Source organism: Apium graveolens, chromosome 2 (genome assembly GCF_009905375.1).
Source record: "Apium graveolens cultivar Ventura chromosome 2, ASM990537v1, whole genome shotgun sequence".
NCBI classification, from domain to species: Eukaryota; Viridiplantae; Streptophyta; class Magnoliopsida; order Apiales; family Apiaceae; genus Apium; species Apium graveolens.
Window position 1 is genome coordinate 119,932,713 of NC_133648.1, and position 11,412 is coordinate 119,944,124.

At 32.8% G+C, this 11,412-nt stretch overlaps 1 non-coding gene across 1 annotated transcript; it reads right to left on the bottom strand.

Moving 5' to 3' along the window:
- Positions 1-11,059: 11,059 nt before the first annotated feature.
- LOC141709747 (small nucleolar RNA R71) lies at positions 11,060-11,166 on the bottom strand. Its single transcript, XR_012570310.1, has one exon. It is a non-coding gene; the product is annotated as a small nucleolar RNA R71 (small nucleolar RNA).
- Between the last annotated feature and the right edge of the window lie 246 nt (positions 11,167-11,412).

Genomic DNA, 11,412 nt, shown 5'->3' on the forward strand with positions numbered 1-11,412 from the left:
TCTTATTCTTTCACCCAGAGTGTTCTCACGAGGTTCTAACTTATTATATTCCTTAGTTATCTCAGTATTATAAGGTTCTGGTAAATGATCATAATATAATTGTTGATATATATGTCCTTCTTCGGGTAAGAATCTAGCTTCATAAAAGAATTTAGTAAAACTTATAGTATATTCTGGTAACTTGTTAATTTTACAGCATTTCATGTTATTTAGATTCATTATTATTTCTATTTTTCTTTCTATTAAAACTTGGTCTCTAGCTACTATCCAAGGTTCTCCTAAGAATTCTCTTTTTAATATCATATCAAATATTTGTAACATTGATTTCCAATCCGTTGCATACCTTAGTACTTCAGTTTTTAACTGATATTCTATGGATTCTATCCAATATGCTACCTTTCCAATTAATGTTTTTGAGATCAAGTTATAAGTATATTCTAACTCATCTGTATGAGTAGAATTCATTAATGCTATATACATTCCTAAATTCCAATCAGTAATTCTCCTGCTAATTTCTTGTTCTTCATATACATTATCTAAGTCTAAAAAGTATCCATTCAAGTTTACGCCTTGTGACATTGATCCTATAAATTCTTTAAATTCATTATGTTGTCCTATTGGTATGTATTTTGGTATCGTGTTCCTATATCTTGTTATAACTTCCATATTATGGTCGGTTACTTCTTCTTCTGGGTAGTTATCCATTTCCTCATTTTTTATTCCTTCAGTTTCTATATCAGTATAATTATCTTTATCTTCTTGGTCACTATTCGATTCTTGTTTTATTACTGCATTTACATTTTTCATTCTTTCTAAAGCTTCTATTATATTTTTATTTTCTATTTCCATTTCAGAATTTTCCTCATAACTACTGTTATATTCTTCTATTATATTCACCGTTTTTCCTAAATTATCTTGTTCCAATTCACTAGTACTTGTATTATTATTTGTAGATACAGTACTAGAAACTTCACTTGTATCTTCTTTTTTTCCTTTTAACTTATTTAATTGCCTTTTCAATATTTCTATTTCTTTTTTATTTTCTTCTGTTTTTTCATTTAATTCCTTTTTTGTTTGTCTTAAATCTCTTTTTACATCTTTTAGTTCCTTTTTAGTTTCTTTATATTTATTTTTATATTTTTTATATTTTTCTAACCATTCTTCATTAGTATTTAATCGTAATTTTTTATTCTCTGTCCTTATTTCTTCTATTTCTTCCTTTTGTTGTTCTAATTTTGACTTTAAATATTCTATCACAGTTGTATCAATCTTAAACTCAGCTTTGCTTTCACTAGTTGTTTCCTTTTTTAATGGTTCATACTTATATTTTTCTCTTTCTAAAATTTCTTTTCCATGATTCTTTAAAAATGTTATCACGTTATATTCTTTTTGTTCTTTAGTTTCCATTAGAACTTTCCTTTTTTACTAAGTTGTCCCAAATTATCTAATACCTTTCCTATTGGTTCAGATATATTAGGTTTCATTTTACTTATATCTATCATCATTGGCTCATTAACTCTTCTCCATGCATTTATGGCTTTTAGTTCTGGCTTATTTGTAATTTCTTTTTCTGGTATAATTTTTTGTTTTCCTTCTTCTAATTTTATTAACTTGTCTAGTATCATTTTTAAAGTAGGTATTTCAGAATTATTCCATAAGCTTGTTAACTCTTCTCTTATTATTTGTCTCAAATTTTCTTGATTATCTTGTTTTTCTACCAATCTCATTATTGCATTTAGTTTTTCCTTAACTATTATTTCTTCCCATAAATTTTTTATAAATTCTGAGTCTGACATTTTATTATTTGTTGATTCGCCTCTTCCAACCATTTCCAACATCTATCCAATATTTACTAGTATTTTTACTCTGTTCTTAATTTTATAAGAAATTAAGAAATTAGAAGAACAGAAAAGGGGAAAAGCCCGTATGGTAATAGACTATAGAGAATTAAATAAGAAAACTATATTTGATGGATATTTCTTACCATACAAAAGAAATCTTATAAATAGACTAGGAAATAAGAAATGGTTTAGTAAATTTGATTGTAAAAGTGGATTTTGGCAAATAAAATTAACCAAAGAATCAAGACCTTTAACAGCCTTTAGTGCTCCGCAAGGACATTATGAATGGATAGTATTACCCTTTGGATTAAAAAATGCGCCACAAATATTTCAACGAAGAATGGACCAAATCTTTAGGAAATTAAAAGATTTTTGTATAGTATATGTAGACGATATATTAATATATAGTGAAACTCTAGAAGAACATATAAAACATTTAGAGCAATTTATAAAAACAATAGACCAGCATGGAATATTACTGTCTGAAAAGAAATCTGAAATATTTAAGAATAAGATAGAATATTTAGGATACAAAATAGATAAAGAAGGTATACAATTACAAGACCATATAGTAACAAAGATTGTAAATTTTAAGGACAAATTAGAAAATAAAAAAGAGGTACAACAATTTTTAGGAATAATAAATTATGCCTCAGATCATATTAAAGACTTACCTAAATTAAGAAAACCATTACAGGAACTAACAAAAAATAAACCTTTTGGATGGACAAAAGAACATGAAAACTGTATAAAAATTCTTAAGGAAAAGGTGAAAGATTTACCAAAACATAGAATACCCATAGAAACAGATCATTTAGAATTATATACTGATGCTAGTGATATAGGATGGGGAGCAGTCCTAATAGCATATGAGAAGGATGACATAGATAAAGAAAATACACATATATGTGGATATGCAGGAGGAACTTGGAAACCTAATGAATCAAACTACCACATAAATGAAAAAGAACTATTAGCTGTAAAATATGGGATTAAAAAGTTTCATTATCATTTATTACCTGTTAAATTTGTAGTAAGAACAGATAATACTCAAGTAAAAGCCTTTATTACTAATAAAATAGAATTATTACCAGAATTAAATAAAAGAAGAAAATGGCAATCTTTTTTCTGTTGTTATGATTTTGTAATAAAAAATATATCAGGAACAAAAAATGTGTTAGCTGACTATCTTAGCAGAGAAAATAAACAATGAAAATAGAATATACAAGAAGACAAGCTCAACCATGGAAAATCATATCGGGATCTTTAATAATATGGACTACTACTTCAGAAGCTGTAGAATTTATAAAAAATTTTGCTCTTGAAGGATTAGATGAAAATAATACAGAAAAACTAGAAGAAGCATACAAAGGATTTCTAGAAATAGAAAAACACATTGGTTATTATTTCACTCCTAATAGAAGGAATATTGATGAATTATTAATATCAATTATTAGAAAATTAAATGCCATTGAATGTCATGCATTTTGTTTTTGTAAAGGGAAAATTTAATTGTTTGTTGCTCTTAGCAGGATATGGAAAATTTTGAGAAATATATCACTGATGTCACTTCTCATATCTCAACCAATAATGAGAAAATCACCAAACTCCAAAAAGAGATAGAAACCCTGGTTCAGGAGAACCAACATTTTCTGAAATAAATTATGGAAGCTATAAAAGACAAAACAACTCTACAAGCTTCAGTTGCAATCCCTACAATAAAACCTATAACATTTTCATCAAAGCTTGTAACCATGCCATCACCTTCAACCAACATATCAACTACTCTGTCAAATTTATCAATGAGTGATAGGCTGAAACACTCACCTGAGATAGTGAAAACATATGAGCAAATGATGAAATATTATGATTATAAATCTAACCCTGATGTTTGCAGACTGACAAAATCTACAAAATATCCCAGATATATTTGTTGCGAAAATGTAAAACCTGACATAGTCTATAACCTGTTTATACATGGTTTTGTTGACAAGATCTTAACAAATGAAACCATGTATTGTATATCAAAGCTACCAAGTATAATTGTCAAATCCGTGGAAGCTATGATACGGGAAATGGGAGCAGGCTCATATGGAATACAAGTTTTTGATGCATCAACCGATCTAGTTGGAAAACCCATAATAATATGTCAACTATTTAAATTGGGAAGGAATATGGCAGATATTGTGGGAGAAACCAAAAGCTTAAAATTGCCAAATCCCTGTGATATTAACAAATTCCAGGAATGGTTATGTGAAAAACGAGCCATTGGACTAGCTACCCTCAGGTCCAAAATACAAGATATACTACGAGCTCGGAAAGCTATAATTATTTCTGAAAGCCATGGTGGAGGTTTCACCGAAAGTATAATAACCTTATATTATGATAATATTATACAAAATTCAGGAACTATGGCATTAGAGATAATGTTTGATAAAATAGAAAACCTGAAATATAATCATGCAAAACATACTACTGAATATTATCAAAGAATAACAGGTCCTCGAAAGAGACCTATTATCAGTCTAAAAGATGATAACAAAGGGATGAATTCTGATCCCTTTGCATAATACAAAAATGGTGTAATACACCAGAACACTGCAAATTGAATGGTGAAAACCAAAAAGTTATATTACCAGGAGATTCCAAAAATATCATGGCAGACAAAGATGAAGAAAGAAGAAAAGAAAAAGCAGATTCCCTGGAAAAAGATGACAGATCCTGCAAGATATCATGGCAGACACAAAAGATAAAGATGAAGAAAATATGAAGAGACGACAAAAGAAGAAATGGCAGACAAAGAAAAGAAAAGATTCCTGAATTATTAGTAATTATGTAAAAGAAACCGGTTATCCCGGTAATCTGTAACCATATAGAAAGACTACTATAAATAAGTCCATACATGAAATGGAAAGGATATCTGAAAATTTCTGAAGTTCAATTCTCTCTCTCTCTCTGAATATGTCTGGCTAAACTTCTTCACTCTCTATAAACTCTACTAGGAATATATCATAATAATAGAAACAGATTATTTTATAAGTATTATATACAATCAGAATTGGTTCAGAAAAATAATATCTTGAAGAATAGCGATATGGAAGAGACCGTGTGAGGACTCCTGCATCCAGCCAAAGAATATCCAAAGGAGCTTGGAGAGCGTTATGGATAATAGGGCAAGGGTGAGTTGAGACTTCCGGTGACCAGAAAGCTATTGTAAGAGGTAAAATATTCTGATTTAAATCTGATTGTGTATGATAGCATTATAAAATAATGTTTTCTGAGATTATGATGTATAATTAGTATGAGGTTATAGAGATGATTTCATTTAAAATAATGAATTTGATTTTGTCTATTGCTTACTACATGCAAAAAATAACTATATTAATTAATACGAAAATGCATGCACCTTCCCTAGCCTTCCCTCTTTAGGGTTGTGTACTCATATAAACGATCCATAATAATAACCCCAGAAATTGGTAAATTGGAAACGAACATGAAAAAATACGAATATAATTAGTGTCGGGTTTGGGTTTCGGATATAGGTACACGACACGGAACGAAAGTACACGGAATAAATAAATAATTAAATTTTTAAAAATATATAATATACATATATATATACTAAATAACAAATATAAATTTTATCTATTCTAAATAACATATATATAATTGTAAATACTAAAATACAGTTTATTGTTCCTTGACTACGTGAGTGAGTATTTCACCATTTAATTATCTATGGCATTTTTTAACACTTAATATTTTCGTATATAATCCGTGTACTTTAGTGTACTAAAGCGGGTAAACACAAATATATTAGTTCCGGGTTAGTGTCACCAAATTGGTACACGAATGCGAATCTGGGTCGGGTTCGGGTTTAAGGTTTAGTACACGAAAACACGAAGGTACACGGAACGTTTGTACACGACAGAGAACGTTGTAAGGTCTAGCTTTCATCATTGTTTTGTTACTTTCACAACATTTTTGCTAAATATTGTAATGGAAAATAATTTCTTAATGCCAAAAGTTGCATTTACATCTTATCTGATTTTATTTCAAAAGATTTGATGTCAAAAAGTCTATAAATATATATTTTTACTCACATTAAACTTTAAAAAGAACGGTGACATCTAATTTTAACAGGAATTACTTATATGACCTGAATATTAAATTAAAGATTTTTTTTAAAATATTCATTAACACAAATTTGAAAAACCTTGCATATAATATTATTGTTATGGATCAAAAACTAAGGTATAATAATTGATGTATTTATTACTAGGAAACGTATGTTTCAAGGCTCGATTTGACTACTCTTATATTTCGTGACTCGATCTGCCTTACAAGATGCCTACGTACCTTGCTGTATGCCAAGGATCAAGTCAAAAAACGTAGTTATAATTTGTGGGGTGAGACCCCTTATATATAGATGTTGGGAGTCCTTGAATTGGACTTGGGTTAGGAGACTTGGTGGTCAAGTCTCAGAATTAGAATGGACTTTGGAGTTCTAAAAAGTAGGAAACTGATTTTTTATCCCACCAGGTTTCTTGGAGGCCAATCTACAAGGATTTATTTCTCCACTAGGACTCATCTTATCAGCTGACTTATCATTTATTAATTAATTATGAAATTAATTAATATTCAGGGTTTTGGGCCTTCTCAAATGGGCCTAGCTGTTGGCCCAATTCTGATATGATTAATGCAACATTAATTACATACCCGGGCCTTATTTTCTTCCCTGTCATTTGCCCCCAACTTTTGGGAAATAGTGACTAGGTTTCGCAGAAGTTAAGTTCATTCGTTCCCTTACAGGGTATCGTTTTTTGCGTAAGTGTGGAGCGACCTACACATTTACAATGATTTACTTTTATCCCTATTATTTAGGAATTATCTTAATTTCCAGGAATTTTCCTGAATTTCTGGGATTTTTCCTTTAATTCCAGGAATATTTCCCTTAATTTCTGGGATTTATCCTTATTTTCAGGAATTTTCCTTGAATTCTGGGATTTTTTTCTTAATTTTCAGGAATTCTTCCCTTAATTCTGGGATTTTTCCTTAATTTATAGGAATTTTCGTTAATTTCTGGGATTTTTCTTTAATTTCTGGATTCATTCCTTATTTTTTGAGAATATTCATATTTTCCCGAAAATATTTAAGGAATTTCCTTTAATTTTTGGATTTATTCCTTATTTTATGAAAATGTTCATATCTTATAGAAAATATTTAAGGAATTTCTTTTAACTTCTGGATGTATTCCTTATTTTCTGAAAATATTCATATTTTCCAGAAAATATTTAAGGAATTTCCTTTAATTTCTGGATTTATTCCTTATTTTCTGAAAATATTCATATCTTCCAGAAAATATTTAAGGAATTTCCTTTAATTTCTGGATTTATTTCTTATTTTTTGAAAATATTCATATCTTCCAGAAAATATTTAAGGAATTTCCTTTAAATTCTGCAATTTTCAGGATTTTCCTTTTTTTTCTTCCTTTTTTTATATACTGTTCGACCAGGTCCTTATTCGACCAGGACCCTGGTCGAATTATGCTCTATATTGCCCAGGTCGACAGCATTTTCGACTAGAAGCATTCGAGTAAGATCCTGATCGAATTTCGATCAGGATTTTTCACATATTATTATTATTATTATTATTATTATTTTCATTCGATCAGGAATCCTAACCATTTCGGTTGGGATCGATGTTTTTTTGACCGAATTAACTCCCCCTTCTAGCCCTGGTCGAAGGTCATTTCGACCCGGAGTGTTCGACTAGGATTCCTGACCGAATTTCGGTCAGGATTTTTTCCCCTTTTTGCATTCGACTAAGATCCTGTCCTTTTCGGTCAGGATTTACTTTTTTCTGACCGAATTAACTCCTTTTTATAGCCCTGGTCGATGCCATTTTCGACCTCAATCGTTCGACCAAAAACATAATATGAATCCTGATCGAATTGGGTCAGAAATTTTGCATATATATTTTATTTCGAATAAATAATTTTTTGGGTCCCAAATTTCCTGGGCTTTTCTTTTGGGCCTACCCTTTACTGGACTTCTTTTAATGAGCCTCTCTCTTTTTTATGTTGGATCATGTTGGGCTTTATATTTACAGGGCCCAAAGTCGTTTTGCTTTATATTTTCTAACTTGGGCCTTTTTGCTGGGCATTTCAAACACTTGGGCCCTAAACTGGGCTTGATTATTTTTTCAGATCCAAAAACTTGGGTTTTTTATACCCCCAGGCCCAATAACTCTTGGGCTGGGCCTCCATTTCTAAGCCTAATTTTCAGAATCTTCTGGTATTCTGAGGTTTTTCCTTATGTTTTTAGATTTTTCTGGAAACTTCCAGAATGTTCTCAAACATATATTTTAAATCAAGATTCTTCTAAAACTCTGTAGATCATTCCAGAACCTTCTTGATATTGGGCCCAAATGGGTTTTTCCAGGCCCAATTTGCCTTATATGTGCCTATATAAGAGTGAGGTGGAAGTGTGACTCTCCACACTTTTCAATGCACTCATCATTTCCTCTCAAACACTCTGTACTCTCCTCTCAACACTCCTCCTCCTCTAGTGATTTTCCGACCACCGGCCTTTTTTCATGTTTCCAAGCCTTCCTCATCCTCCATTAATGGCAGACAAAGGTGCTGAGAGAGTGGCCAAGATTGCCTCTGCTTCAAAATGAGGTAAGAATATCGAAATCCGTTCTTCTTACATGTCTTTGTTAGATATGATTAATACTAGGGGGGCGAATATTCCTCAACTGTACATCTTGACTCTTTCGATCATTGCAACACATGGCACAATATAGATTACGATAAGTTAAATGCACGTTATAATGTTCGTCCCCCTCTTAGACTAGTTCCAGTTGCCGGTGGCGATCGTACTTGCCACTGGAAACCCGACACTCTTTTTGTTTACACATATGCCCTTGATGTTGGGCTTAGGTTTCCTTTTCATCCTTTCATTCCTCACCTCTTAGCAGATTTGTAAATTAACCCCTGTCAGCTTCCTCCAAACGCCTGGAGGAACATTTTATGTTTCATGGTTTATTGTCTTAGGGGAGGTTTCCCTTTATCAGTAGCAGTTTTTAGGAAAATCTTCCAGTGTTATAATAGTTCTTCGAGTATCTGTGGTTGGGTCTACATTAAACAAAGGCCCAAGTGATAAGTGGCATTTTATACCACTTAGAACGTCTTAAAATGGCTTAAATTGGTGTCTTGAAATCAAGTATTTTGTGTATTTGATGCGTTTTTCTAGTGTTTATGCATTTCAGGGTTTTAGTTGCATTTCGGAGGAGGAATCATCAAGAATAAGCCTTGGTATGTGTTCACCATTGCGAGAGGAAAGAAACGGGCAGATTACGGCGAAGAAACGGAGCAAAATAATTTTTTTTCAGTAGAGGTCTGAGCGGCCGCGCAGGGTCGGGAAAAAAGACAAATTATTTTAGGACTTCTACTTCTGTTTGGTTTCCACTTCTATGTAATCTGAGTTTTATGGGACTATTATATAAGTAGATTTGAGACGTTTTCACAAGTGTGGATTAAAGAAGATTGTGTTTTTACGCAAGGAGCGAAGGAGATAAGGAAGAAGACCGATTTAGCACACCGCAACGAAGAGGAAGCATATTTTCTTGTGATTCTTATTTCGTTGTAACGTTGGATGCTAGTTTTCTTGCTTTGAACTTATTTACTCTTGTGACGTACTCTGTTTTAATATAATTAGTTTAGTTATTATTTTCTTGTGTTTGTTTATCATGATTTCATATGAACCCATGATGATGATAAGTGCTATTATGGGCTAATCGTGATCATGGGGTTGCAACGGATTTATTATGGAATTCTTTAGTTAATCGTTTAATACTTTAGTGTGTGATGATTGCATGATATCTAGTATTGGTTGTGCGTATTCGTCTTATGTGCGTCGCGAACATATAAGATAGGGTGTTAATCTCTTGTGAAGTGACGGTGGATCATGAGATTTAGAACTTGCCATGCTAGCATAGGTTCATGTACGTTGTGCATGATTAGTGGGTAACTCTAACAGTTTTATTTGCCCTGTGTAATCAAAAGGAATAACTTGTGCTTAAATCGTTGTGTTGTCAATTTCTGTAGACATATAGGAACTCAACATAATTGATGACTATTCAACTTCTATCTTAATTGTGGATGCTTGGTAGAATGGTATTAGTACAATGAAAGTTGGCTTTTATCAGTTTCGTGTTATTCGATTAATATCATCAATGTCACATGCTAAAGGTAATAACAATGGCTATAGAAGGAAGTAATAATGAAGTTGTGATCTCATGAGTGTTTTATTATTGATAAATTGAAGTGTTAGTTAAGTGATTAATTAAGTAGTTAATTATAGTTAATATTTAATCAATAATTCTAAGTGTTAGTGTCTTAACATTGAGAAGTAATCATACATTGGTGAGTGAGTTTAATTAGACAATAATTTAGTCTGAGTCTCTGAGGGAACGAACTAGAAAATATTCTATATTACTTGCGAACGCGTATACTTGCGTGAATATTAGCGCGTGTTTTCGCCCTAACAAGTTTTTGGCGCCGCTGCCGGGGACTCGGCGTATTTGTTTAGTTTATGTACTTACCATCATTGGTCATTAGGACTCAGTGATTAGGACGTAGTAGTTACTTATTTTTTTCGGTTGTGTTTCAGGTACTTTAGCAAGCGTTTATGCAAACTCGTTCTCGTGCTCGCAAAAGGACTTTAGATACAACTGAGGAGACAGGCGAAGTTCTTGATATTCCGGAGAAGTTAGATTTTGAGGATTCGGATTCAGGAACTGAGCAGAAAGAACCAGTAAACATGGGAGATCGTATTGTTCAAGCTGATCCAGCTCTTATGGATTTTTCTCGGCCTAAAATTGATGACATTCAGTCAAGCATCCTTCATCCGGCTATTCAAGCTAACACCTTTGAAATCAAGCCGGACACTATTCAGATGGTGCAGAATTCTGTTTCTTTTGGAGGAGCGGCAACTGAAGACCCCAACATGCACATAAGGAATTTTGTCGAGATCTGCAGCACTTTAAAGTATAATGGCGTGACTGATGAGGCTATCAAGTTGAGGCTTTTCCCATTCTCACTGAGGGACAAGGCTAAAGACTGGTTACATTCTGAACCAGCTGGGTCCATCACTACGTGGCAAGATCTTGCGCAAAAGTTTCTGGTGAAGTTTTATCCGATGGCAAAGACTGCTGCTATGAGGAGTGCTCTTACTCAGTTTGCGCAGCAACCTACAGAGTCTATGTGCGAGGCTTGGGAACGCTACAAGGAAATGTTGAGAAAATGTCCACATCATGGAATGCCGGATTGGATGGTGATCACTGGTTTCTATAATGGTTTGGGGGCCCAATCTCGGCCCATGCTCGATGCAGCAGCTGGAGGCGCCTTATGGGCTAAAAGCTATACTGAGGCGTATAATCTTATAGAGACGATGGCTGCGAATGAGCATCAAAACCCAACTCAGAGGATGACGTCAGGCAAGGTAGCAGGTATTCTGGAAGTTGATGCAGCCACCGCTATTGCAGCCCAGCTCCAAGCGCTATCAAT